Source organism: Bombina bombina, chromosome 7 (assembly GCF_027579735.1).
Source record: "Bombina bombina isolate aBomBom1 chromosome 7, aBomBom1.pri, whole genome shotgun sequence".
NCBI classification, from domain to species: domain Eukaryota; kingdom Metazoa; phylum Chordata; class Amphibia; order Anura; family Bombinatoridae; genus Bombina; species Bombina bombina.
Genome location: NC_069505.1, coordinates 561,771,997 through 561,785,296, shown reverse-complemented (window position 1 = coordinate 561,785,296; position 13,300 = coordinate 561,771,997). Strand labels below are relative to the sequence as shown.

The 13,300-nt window shown below is 40.2% G+C and overlaps 1 protein-coding gene across 1 annotated transcript in view; it reads left to right on the top strand.

The window, feature by feature from the left end:
* Nucleotides 1-13,300, top strand: part of LOC128667056 (uncharacterized) — a 342,615-nt gene that overhangs the window by 291,315 nt on the left and 38,000 nt on the right. The window lies entirely within an intron of this gene.

Below are 13,300 nucleotides of genomic sequence, written 5' to 3'. Positions count from 1 at the left end.
CAGTTCCCGGCGATCTTAGCTTGTTCGCGTTCGCCACGGCGGGCGAACATATGCTATGTTCGATCCGCCCCCCTATTAGTCATCATTGATGAAACTTTGACCCTGTGTCTCACAGTCTGATGACACATTTCAGCCAATCAGCAGCAGACACTTCCTCCCAGACCCTCCCAGCTACTGGGCAGCAGCCATTTTAGAGTCATAACGATCCTGCTGTCTTAGTGAGAGGAGGTTTAGTGCTGCTGATGTGGATATTATAGGGAAATAGATAGCTAGGCTAGTGTATTTAGTGTCCACTGCAGCCCTGAAGGACTCATCTCGTCTCTGCTGTAAGGACAGCACCCCAAAAAGCCCTTTTTAGGGCTAGAACTTCAGCCCTTTGCCTGCCTGTCAGCCTGTGGCTCACAGCATATACTGTGATTAATTATTCTGTGCCACCACTTATATCTGCTTAATATTAGTGTAAATTTAAAAAAATAAACTTTTACCTCATTTTGCTAGTGTAATCTTATTTCGTTTTCCATCAGGCATGTGTGTCAGGTACACAGCATATATTGTGCCTAATTGCTCTGTTTTCCACCACTTATATCTGGTGTAACATTAGTGTAAATTAAAAAAAAAAAAAAACTTTTACATAATTTTGCTAGTGTAATCTAATTTAATTTTCCATTAGGCCTGTGTGTCAGGCCCACAGCATATACTGTGATTAATAGCTCTGTTTTCCACCACTTATATCTGGTGTAACATCAGTGTAAATTTAAAAAAAAAAAACTTTTACATCAGTCTGCTATTGTTATTTAATTTTAGTTGCCAGGCCAGCGTGCCACTAGTGCCAGCCTGTGTGTCAGGCTCCCAGCATATACTGTGCCTACTTCCATCCTGAGTGCCACCACTCCTATCTGGTGTAACATTAGTTTAAATTTAAAAAAACAACAACTTTTACATCAGTCTGCTAGCGTTATTTAATCGCAGTTGCCTGCCTGCCTGCCTGCCAGCGTGTGTGCCAGGCCCACTTTCCAACTAGTGCCACCAATCATATTTGTTATAACAGTAGTGTAAATATTTTAAATAAAAACTTTTTTGACTGTGAAACATCAGTCTTTTAGTGTAATCTAATTGTAGTTGCCTGCCTGCCAGCGTGTATGCCAGGCCCACTTGCCAAGTTAGTGGCACCACTCATATTTGTTGTAACAGTACTTAAAATAAAAACTTTTTTGACTGTGAAACATCAGTCTGCTAGTGTAACTGAATTGCAGTTGCCTGCCTGCCAGCGTGTGTGCCAGGCCCACTTGCCAACTAGTGCCACCAATCATATTTGTTATAACAGTAGTGTAAATATTTTAAAACAAAAACTTTTTTGACTGTGAAACATCAGTCTGCTAGTGTAATCTAATTGCAGTTGCCTGCCTGCCAGCGTGTGTGCCAGCCCCACTTGCTAAGTGCCACCACTCTTATCTGTTGTAACAGTAGTGTAAATTTAAAAAAAAATACTTTTTTGACTGTGAAACATCAGAGGGTGTTAGTTCACGTATTTCATATAGATAACACTGTGCTCGTGCATGAGAAGTTATCTGGGAGCAGGCACTGATTGGCTAGACTGCAAGTCTGCAAACTGCCCCTTTTTTCAGTTCTTTTGACAGAGGTTTAGATACAAGATAATCACAGAGGTTAAAAGTATATTATTATAAATGTGTTAGTTATGCAAAACTGGGAAATGGGTAATAAAGGGATTATCTATCTTTTAAAACAATAAAAATTCTGGTGTAGACTGTCCCTTTAAACGGGGAGTTTGGTCTGTCACTGTGAAGCGGGCGTAACCCTTACACTACCTGATCGATACAACATCATACCTAATGTTTTAAAGCACGTTATTCCAAACAATTTAGGAATGTTAGGTAATTTATGCCCTTTATGGACTCTGCATCAACTATGTAATTTTACATGGGAGTTTTGCCATGGATCCCCCTCCGGCATGCCACAGTCCAGGTGTTAGTACCCTTGAAACAAGTTTTCCATCACTATTGTGGCCAGAAAGAGTCCCTGTGGGTTTTAAAATTCGCCTGCCCATTGAAGTCAATGGTGGTTCGCCCAGTTCGCCGGTTCGCGGACATTTGACAAAGTTCGCGTTTTCCGTTCGCGAATGCAAAATTTTAGGTTCGCGACATCACTAATCGCAACAACCTTAATTAAACTATTAACCCTAATGTAACCCTAATGTAACCCTAACCCTAACACCCCCTAACTTTAACATAATTAAAATATAGCTAAATTAAATTTACATTTATTAACTAAATAATAACTATTTAAAACTAAATACAAACCTGTGAAATAAAACCTAAGCTAGATACAATATAACTAATAATTATAATATTGTAGCTAACTTAGGCCTAGATTTAGAGTTTGGCGGTAGCCGTGAAAACCAGCGTTAGAGGCTCCTAACGCTGGTTTTAGGCTACCGCCGGTATTTGGAGTCACTCAAAAAAGGGTCTAACGCTCACTTTTCAGCCGCGACTTTTCCATACCGCAGATCCCCTTACGTAAATTGCGTATCCTATCTTTTCAATGGGATCTTTCTAACTCCGGTATTTAGAGTCGTGTCTGAAGTGAGCGTTAGAATTCTAACGACAAAACTCCAGCCGCAGAAAAAAACCAGGAGTTAAGAGCTTTTTGGGCTAACGCCGGTTCATAAAGCTCTTAACTACTGTGCCCTAAAGTACACTAACACCCATAAACTACCTATGTACCCCTAAACCGAGGTCCCCCCACATCGCCGCCACTCGATTAATTTTTTTTAACCCCTAATCTGCCGACCGCCACCTACGTTATACTTATGTACCCCTAATCTGCTGCCCCTAACACCGCCGACCCCTGTATTATATTTATTAACCCCTAACCTGCCCCCCACAACGTCGCCGCCAGCTACCTACAATAATTAACCCCTAATCTGCCGACCGCAAAGCGCCGCCACCTACATTATAGCTATGTACCCCTAATCTGCTGCCCCTAACACCGCCGACCCCTATATTATATTTATTAACCCCTAATCTGCCCCCCTCAACGTCGCCTCCACCTGCCTACACTTATTAACCCCTAATCTGCCGAGCGGACCGCACCGCTACTATAATAAAGTTATTAACCCCTAATCCGCCTCACTAACCCTATAATAAATATTATTAACCACTACCTGATCGATACAACATCATACCTAATGTTTTAAAGCACGTTATTCCAAACAATTTAGGAATGTTAGGTAATTTATGCCCTTTATGGACTCTGCATCAACTATGTAATTTTACATGGGAGTTTTGCCATGGATCCCCCTCCGGCATGCCACAGTCCAGGTGTTAGTACCCTTGAAACAAGTTTTCCATCACTATTGTGGCCAGAAAGAGTCCCTGTGGGTTTTAAAATTCGCCTGCCCATTGAAGTCAATGGTGGTTCGCCCAGTTCGCCGGTTCGCGGACATTTGACAAAGTTCGCGTTTTCCGTTCGCGAATGCAAAATTTTAGGTTTGCGACATCACTAATCGCAACAACCTTAATTAAACTATTAACCCTAATGTAACCCTAATGTAACCCTAATCCTAACACCCCCTAACTTTAACATAATTAAAATATAGCTAAATTAAATTTACATTTATTAACTAAATAATAACTATTTAAAACTAAATACAAACCTGTGAAATAAAACCTAAGCTAGATACAATATAACTAATAATTATAATATTGTAGCTAACTTAGGCCTAGATTTAGAGTTTGGCGGTAGCCGTGAAAACCAGCGTTAGAGGCTCCTAACGCTGGTTTTAGGCTACCGCCGGTATTTGGAGTCACTCAAAAAAGGGTCTAACGCTCACTTTTCAGCCGCGACTTTTCCATACCGCAGATCCCCTTACGTAAATTGCGTATCCTATCTTTTCAATGGGATCTTTCTAACTCCGGTATTTAGAGTCGTGTCTGAAGTGAGCGTTAGAATTCTAACGACAAAACTCCAGCCGCAGAAAAAAAACAGGAGTTAAGAGCTTTTTGGGCTAACGCCGGTTCATAAAGCTCTTAACTACTGTGCCCTAAAGTACACTAACACCCATAAACTACCTATGTACCCCTAAACCGAGGTCCCCCCACATCGCCGCCACTCGATTAATTTTTTTTAACCCCTAATCTGCCGACCGCCACCTACGTTATACTTATGTACCCCTAATCTGCTGCCCCTAACACCGCCGACCCCTGTATTATATTTATTAACCCCTAACCTGCCCCCCACAACGTCGCCGCCAGCTACCTACAATAATTAACCCCTAATCTGCCGACCGCAAAGCGCCGCCACCTACATTATAGCTATGTACCCCTAATCTGCTGCCCCTAACACCGCCGACCCCTATATTATATTTATTAACCCCTAATCTGCCCCCCTCAACGTCGCCTCCACCTGCCTACACTTATTAACCCCTAATCTGCCGAGCGGACCGCACCGCTACTATAATAAAGTTATTAACCCCTAATCCGCCTCACTAACCCTATAATAAATATTATTAACCCCTAATCTGCCCTCCCTAACATCGCCAACACCTAACTTCAATTATTAACCCCTAATCTGCCGACCGGAGCTCACCGCTATTCTAATAAATGTATTAACCCCTAAAGCTAAGTCTAACCCTAACACTAACACCCCCCTAAGTTAAATATAATTTAAATCTAACGAAATTAATTAACTCTTCTTAAATAAATTATTCCTATTTAAAGCTAAATACTTACCTGTAAAATAAATCCTAATATAGCTACAATATAAATTATAATTACATTGTAGCTATTTTAGGATTAATATTTATTTTACAGGCAACTTTGTAATTATTTTAACCAGGTACAATAGCTATTAAATAGTTAAGAACTATTTAATAGTTACCTAGTTAAAATAATTACAAAATTACCTGTAAAATAAATCCTAACCTAAGTTACAATTAAACCTAACACTATACTATCATTAAATTAATTAAATAAAATACCTACAATTACCTACAATTAAACCTAACACTACACTATCAATACATAAATTAAATACAATATCTACAAATAACTACAATGAAATAAACTAACTAAAGTACAAAAAATAAAAAAGAACTAAGTTACAAAAAATAAAAAAATATTTACAAACATAAGAAAAATATTACAACAATTTTAAACTAATTACACCTACTCTAAGCCCCCTAATAAAATAACAAAGACCCCCAAAATAAAAAATGCCCTACCCTATTCTAAATTACTAAAGTTAAAAGCTCTTTTACCTTACCAGCCCTGAACAGGGCCCTTTGCGGGGCATGCCCCAAGAAGTTCAGCTCTTTTGCCTTTTAAAAAAAACATACAATACCCCCCCCCAACATTACAACCCACCACCCACATACCCCTAATCTAACCCAAACCCCCCTTAAATAAACCTAACACTAAGCCCCTGAAGATCTTCCTACCTTGTCTTCACCCTACCAGGTTCACCGATCCGTCCTGAAGAGCTCCTCCGATGTCCTGATCCAAGCCCAAGCGGGGGGCTGAAGATGTCCATGATCCGGTCGAAGTCTTCATCCAAGCGGGGCAGAAGAGGTCTTCCATCCGATTGAAGTCTTCATCCAGGCAGCATCTTCTATCGTCATCCATCCGGAGCGAAGCGGCAGCATCCTGAAGACCTCTGACGCGGAACATCCATCCTGCCCGACGACTGAACGGCGAATGACGGTTCCTTTAAATGACGTCATCCAAGATGGCGTCCCTCGAATTCCGATTGGCTGATAGGATTCTATCAGCCAATCGGAATTAAGGTAGGAATATTCTGATTGGCTGATGGAATCAGCCAATCAGAATCAAGTTCAATCCGATTGGCTGATCCAATCAGCCAATCAGATTGAGCTCGCATTCTATTGGTTGTTCCGATCAGCCAATAGAATGCGAGCTCAATCTGATTGTCTGATTGGATCAGCCAATCGGATTGAACTTGATTCTGATTGGCTGATTCCATCAGCCAATCAGAATATTCCTACCTTAATTCCGATTGGCTGATAGAATCCTATCAGCCAATCGGAATTCGAGGGACGCCATCTTGGATGACGTCATTTAAAGGAACCGTCATTCGTCGTTCAGTCGTCGGGCAGGATGGATGTTCCGCGTCGGAGGTCTTCAGGATGCTGCCGCTTCGCTCCGGATGGATGACGATAGAAGATGCCGCCTGGATGAAGACTTCAATCGGATGGAAGACCTCTTCTGCCCCGCTTGGATGAAGACTTCGACCGGATCATGGACATCTTCAGCCCCCCGCTTGGGCTTGGATCAGGACATCGGAGGAGCTCTTCAGGACGGATCGGTGAACCTGGTAGAGTGAAGACAAGCTAGGAAGATCTTCAGGGGCTTAGTGTTAGGTTTATTTAAGGGGGGTTTGGGTTAGATTAGGGGTATGTGGGTGGTGGGTTGTAATGTTGGGGGGGGGTATTGTATGTTTTTTTTAAAAGGTAAAAGAGCTGAACTTCTTGGGGCATGCCCCGCAAAGGGCCCTGTTCAGGGCTGGTAAGGTAAAAGAGCTTTTAACTTTAGTAATTTAGAATAGAGTAGGGCATTTTTTATTTTGGGGGTCTTTGTTATTTTATTAGGGGGCTTAGAGTAGGTGTAATTAGTTTAAAATTGTTGTAATATTTTTCTTATGTTTGTAAATATTTTTTTATTTTTTTGTAACTTAGTTCTTTTTTATTTTTTGTACTTTAGTTAGTTTATTTCATTGTAGTTATTTGTAGATATTGTATTTAATTAATGTATTGATAGTGTAGTGTTAGGTTTAATTGTAGGTAATTGTAGGTATTTTATTTAATTAATTTAATGATAGTATAGTGTTAGGTTTAATTGTAACTTAGGTTAGGATTTATTTTACAGGTAATTTTGTAATTATTTTAACTAGGTAACTATTAAATAGTTCTTAACTATTTAATAGCTATTGTACCTGGTTAAAATAATTACAAAGTTGCCTGTAAAATAAATATTAATCCTAAAATAGCTACAATGTAATTATAATTTATATTGTAGCTATATTGGGGTTTATTTTACAGGTAAGTATTTAGCTTTAAATAGGAATAATTTATTTAAGAAGAGTTAATTAATTTCGTTAGATTTAAATTATATTTAACTTAGGGGGGTGTTAGTGTTAGGGTTAGACTTAGCTTTAGGGGTTAATACATTTATTAGAATAGCGGTGAGCTCCGGTCGGCAGATTAGGGGTTAATAATTGAAGTTAGGTGTCGGCGATGTTAGGGAGGGCAGATTAGGGGTTAATACTATTTATTATAGGGTTAGTGAGGCGGATTAGGGGTTAATAACTTTATAATAATAGCGGTGCGGTGCGCTCGGCAGATTAGGGGTTAATAAGTGTAGGTAGGTGGAGGCGACGTTGTGGGGGGCAGATTAGGGGTTAATAAATATAATATAGGGGTCGGCGGTGTTAGGGGCAGCAGATTAGGGGTACATAAGGATAATGTAAGTAGCGGCGGTTTACGGAGCGGCAGATTAGGGGTTAATAATTATATGCAGGGGTCAGCGATAGCGGGGGCGGAAGAATAGGGGTTAATAAGTGTAAGGTTAGGGGTGTTTAGACTCGGGGTACATGTTAGAGTGTTAGGTGCAGCCCCCCACATCGCAACTAGTGATGTCGTGAACTGTTTGCCGGAGAACAGTTCCCGGCGATCTTAGCTTGTTCGCGTTCGCCACGGCGGGAGAACATATGCTATGTTCGATCCGCCCCCCTATTAGTCATCATTGATGAAACTTTGACCCTGTGTCTCACAGTCTGATGACACATTTCAGCCAATCAGCAGCAGACACTTCCTCCCAGACCCTCCCAGCTACTGGGCAGCAGCCATTTTAGAGTCATAACGATCCTGCTGTCTTAGTGAGAGGAGGTTTAGTGCTGCTGATGTGGATATTATAGGGAAATAGATAGCTAGGCTAGTGTATTTAGTGTCCACTACAGCCCTGAAGGACTCATCTCGTCTCTGCTGTAAGGACAGCACCCCAAAAAGCCCTTTTTAGGGCTAGAACTTCAGCCCTTTGCCTGCCTGTCAGCCTGTGGCTCACAGCATATACTGTGATTAATTCTTCTGTGCCACCACTTATATCTGCTTAATATTAGTGTAAATTTAAAAAAATAAACTTTTACCTCATTTTGCTAGTGTAATCTAATTTCGTTTTCCATCAGGCATGTGTGTCAGGTACACAGCATATATTGTGCCTAATTGCTCTGTTTTCCACCACTTATATCTGGTGTAACATTAGTGTAAATTAAAAAAAACCAAAAAACTTTTACATAATTTTGCTAGTGTAATCTAATTTAATTTTCCATTAGGCCTGTGTGTCAGGCCCACAGCATATACTGTGATTAATAGCTCTGTTTTCCACCACTTATATCTGGTGTAACATCAGTGTAAATTTTTAAAAAAAAAACTTTTACATCAGTCTGCTATTGTTATTTAATTTTAGTTGCCAGGCCAGCGTGCCACTAGTGCCAGCCTGTGTGTCAGGCTCCCAGCATATACTGTGCCTACTTCCATCCTGAGTGCCACCACTCCTATCTGGTGTAACATTAGTTTAAATTTAAAAAAACAACAACTTTTACATCAGTCTGCTAGCGTTATTTAATCGCAGTTGCCTGCCTGCCTGCCTGCCTGCCTGCCAGCGTGTGTGCCAGGCCCACTTTCCAACTAGTGCCACCAATCATATTTGTTATAACAGTAGTGTAAATATTTTAAATAAAAACTTTTTTGACTGTGAAACATCAGTCTTTTAGTGTAATCTAATTGTAGTTGCCTGCCTGCCAGCGTGTATGCCAGGCCCACTTGCCAAGTTAGTGGCACCACTCATATTTGTTGTAACAGTACTTAAAATAAAAACTTTTTTGACTGTGAAACATCAGTCTGCTAGTGTAACTGAATTGCAGTTGCCTGCCTGCCAGCGTGTGTGCCAGGCCCACTTGCCAACTAGTGCCACCAATCATATTTGTTATAACAGTAGTGTAAATATTTTAAAACAAAAACTTTTTTGACTGTGAAACATCAGTCTGCTAGTGTAATCTAATTGCAGTTGCCTGCCTGCCAGCGTGTGTGCCAGCCCCACTTGCTAAGTGCCACCACTCTTATCTGTTGTAACAGTAGTGTAAATTTAAAAAAAAATACTTTTTTGACTGTGAAACATCAGAGGGTGTTAGTTCACGTATTTCATATAGATAACACTGTGCTCGTGCATGAGAAGTTATCTGGGAGCAGGCACTGATTGGCTAGACTGCAAGTCTGCAAACTGCCCCTTTTTTCAGTTCTTTTGACAGAGGTTTAGATACAAGATAATCACAGAGGTTAAAAGTATATTATTATAAATGTGTTAGTTATGCAAAACTGGGAAATGGGTAATAAAGGGATTATCTATCTTTTAAAACAATAAAAATTCTGGTGTAGACTGTCCCTTTAAACGGGGAGTTTGGTCTGTCACTGTGAAGCGGGCGTAACCCTTACACTACCTGATCGATACAACATCATACCTAATGTTTTAAAGCACGTTATTCCAAACAATTTAGGAATGTTAGGTAATTTATGCCCTTTATGGACTCTGCATCAACTATGTAATTTTACATGGGAGTTTTGCCATGGATCCCCCTCCGGCATGCCACAGTCCAGGTGTTAGTACCCTTGAAACAAGTTTTCCATCACTATTGTGGCCAGAAAGAGTCCCTGTGGGTTTTAAAATTCGCCTGCCCATTGAAGTCAATGGTGGTTCGCCCAGTTCGCCGGTTCGCGGACATTTGACAAAGTTCGCGTTTTCCGTTCGCGAATGCAAAATTTTAGGTTCGCGACATCACTAATCGCAACAACCTTAATTAAACTATTAACCCTAATGTAACCCTAATGTAACCCTAACCCTAACACCCCCTAACTTTAACATAATTAAAATATAGCTAAATTAAATTTACATTTATTAACTAAATAATAACTATTTAAAACTAAATACAAACCTGTGAAATAAAACCTAAGCTAGATACAATATAACTAATAATTATAATATTGTAGCTAACTTAGGCCTAGATTTAGAGTTTGGCGGTAGCCGTGAAAACCAGCGTTAGAGGCTCCTAACGCTGGTTTTAGGCTACCGCCGGTATTTGGAGTCACTCAAAAAAGGGTCTAACGCTCACTTTTCAGCCGCGACTTTTCCATACCGCAGATCCCCTTACGTAAATTGCGTATCCTATCTTTTCAATGGGATCTTTCTAACTCCGGTATTTAGAGTCGTGTCTGAAGTGAGCGTTAGAATTCTAACGACAAAACTCCAGCCGCAGAAAAAAACCAGGAGTTAAGAGCTTTTTGGGCTAACGCCGGTTCATAAAGCTCTTAACTACTGTGCCCTAAAGTACACTAACACCCATAAACTACCTATGTACCCCTAAACCGAGGTCCCCCCACATCGCCGCCACTCGATTAATTTTTTTTAACCCCTAATCTGCCGACCGCCACCTACGTTATACTTATGTACCCCTAATCTGCTGCCCCTAACACCGCCGACCCCTGTATTATATTTATTAACCCCTAACCTGCCCCCCACAACGTCGCCGCCAGCTACCTACAATAATTAACCCCTAATCTGCCGACCGCAAAGCGCCGCCACCTACATTATAGCTATGTACCCCTAATCTGCTGCCCCTAACACCGCCGACCCCTATATTATATTTATTAACCCCTAATCTGCCCCCCTCAACGTCGCCTCCACCTGCCTACACTTATTAACCCCTAATCTGCCGAGCAGACCGCACCGCTACTATAATAAAGTTATTAACCCCTAATCCGCCTCACTAACCCTATAATAAATATTATTAACCCCTAATCTGCCCTCCCTAACATCGCCGACACCTAACTTCAATTATTAACCCCTAATCTGCCGACCGGAGCTCACCGCTATTCTAATAAATGTATTAACCCCTAAAGCTAAGTCTAACCCTAACACTAACACCCCCCTAAGTTAAATATAATTTAAATCTAACGAAATTAATTAACTCTTCTTAAATAAATTATTCCTATTTAAAGCTAAATACTTACCTGTAAAATAAATCCTAATATAGCTACAATATAAATTATAATTACATTGTAGCTATTTTAGGATTAATATTTATTTTACAGGCAACTTTGTAATTATTTTAACCAGGTACAATAGCTATTAAATAGTTAAGAACTATTTAATAGTTACCTAGTTAAAATAATTACAAAATTACCTGTAAAATAAATCCTAACCTAAGTTACAATTAAACCTAACACTATACTATCATTAAATTAATTAAATAAAATACCTACAATTACCTACAATTAAACCTAACACTACACTATCAATACATAAATTAAATACAATATCTACAAATAACTACAATGAAATAAACTAACTAAAGTACAAAAAATAAAAAAGAACTAAGTTACAAAAAATAAAAAAATATTTACAAACATAAGAAAAATATTACAACAATTTTAAACTAATTACACCTACTCTAAGCCCCCTAATAAAATAACAAAGACCCCCAAAATAAAAAATGCCCTACCCTATTCTAAATTACTAAAGTTAAAAGCTCTTTTACCTTACCAGCCCTGAACAGGGCCCTTTGCGGGGCATGCCCCAAGAAGTTCAGCTCTTTTGCCTTTTAAAAAAAACATACAATACCCCCCCCCAACATTACAACCCACCACCCACATACCCCTAATCTAACCCAAACCCCCCTTAAATAAACCTAACACTAAGCCCCTGAAGATCTTCCTACCTTGTCTTCACCCTACCAGGTTCACCGATCCGTCCTGAAGAGCTCCTCCGATGTCCTGATCCAAGCCCAAGCGGGGGGCTGAAGATGTCCATGATCCGGTCGAAGTCTTCATCCAAGCGGGGCAGAAGAGGTCTTCCATCCGATTGAAGTCTTCATCCAGGCAGCATCTTCTATCGTCATCCATCCGGAGCGAAGCGGCAGCATCCTGAAGACCTCTGACGCGGAACATCCATCCTGCCCGACGACTGAACGACGAATGACGGTTCCTTTAAATGACGTCATCCAAGATGGCGTCCCTCGAATTCCGATTGGCTGATAGGATTCTATCAGCCAATCGGAATTAAGGTAGGAATATTCTGATTGGCTGATGGAATCAGCCAATCAGAATCAAGTTCAATCCGATTGGCTGATCCAATCAGCCAATCAGATTGAGCTCGCATTCTATTGGTTGTTCCGATCAGCCAATAGAATGCGAGCTCAATCTGATTGTCTTATTGGATCAGCCAATCGGATTGAACTTGATTCTGATTGGCTGATTCCATCAGCCAATCAGAATATTCCTACCTTAATTCCGATTGGCTGATAGAATCCTATCAGCCAATCGGAATTCGAGGGACGCCATCTTGGATGACGTCATTTAAAGGAACCGTCATTCGTCGTTCAGTCGTCGGGCAGGATGGATGTTCCGCGTCGGAGGTCTTCAGGATGCTGCCGCTTCGCTCCGGATGGATGACGATAGAAGATGCCGCCTGGATGAAGACTTCAATCGGATGGAAGACCTCTTCTGCCCCGCTTGGATGAAGACTTCGACCGGATCATGGACATCTTCAGCCCCCCGCTTGGGCTTGGATCAGGACATCGGAGGAGCTCTTCAGGACGGATCGGTGAACCTGGTAGAGTGAAGACAAGCTAGGAAGATCTTCAGGGGCTTAGTGTTAGGTTTATTTAAGGGGGGTTTGGGTTAGATTAGGGGTATGTGGGTGGTGGGTTGTAATGTTGGGGGGGGGTATTGTATGTTTTTTTTAAAAGGCAAAAGAGCTGAACTTCTTGGGGCATGCCCCGCAAAGGGCCCTGTTCAGGGCTGGTAAGGTAAAAGAGCTTTTAACTTTAGTAATTTAGAATAGAGTAGGGCATTTTTTATTTTGGGGGTCTTTGTTATTTTATTAGGGGGCTTAGAGTAGGTGTAATTAGTTTAAAATTGTTGTAATATTTTTCTTATGTTTGTAAATATTTTTTTATTTTTTGTAACTTAGTTCTTTTTTATTTTTTGTACTTTAGTTAGTTTATTTCATTGTAGTTATTTGTAGATATTGTATTTAATTAATGTATTGATAGTGTAGTGTTAGGTTTAATTGTAGGTAATTGTAGGTATTTTATTTAATTAATTTAATGATAGTATAGTGTTAGGTTTAATTGTAACTTAGGTTAGGATTTATTTTACAGGTAATTTTGTAATTATTTTAACTAGGTAACTATTAAATAGTTCTTAACTATTTAATAG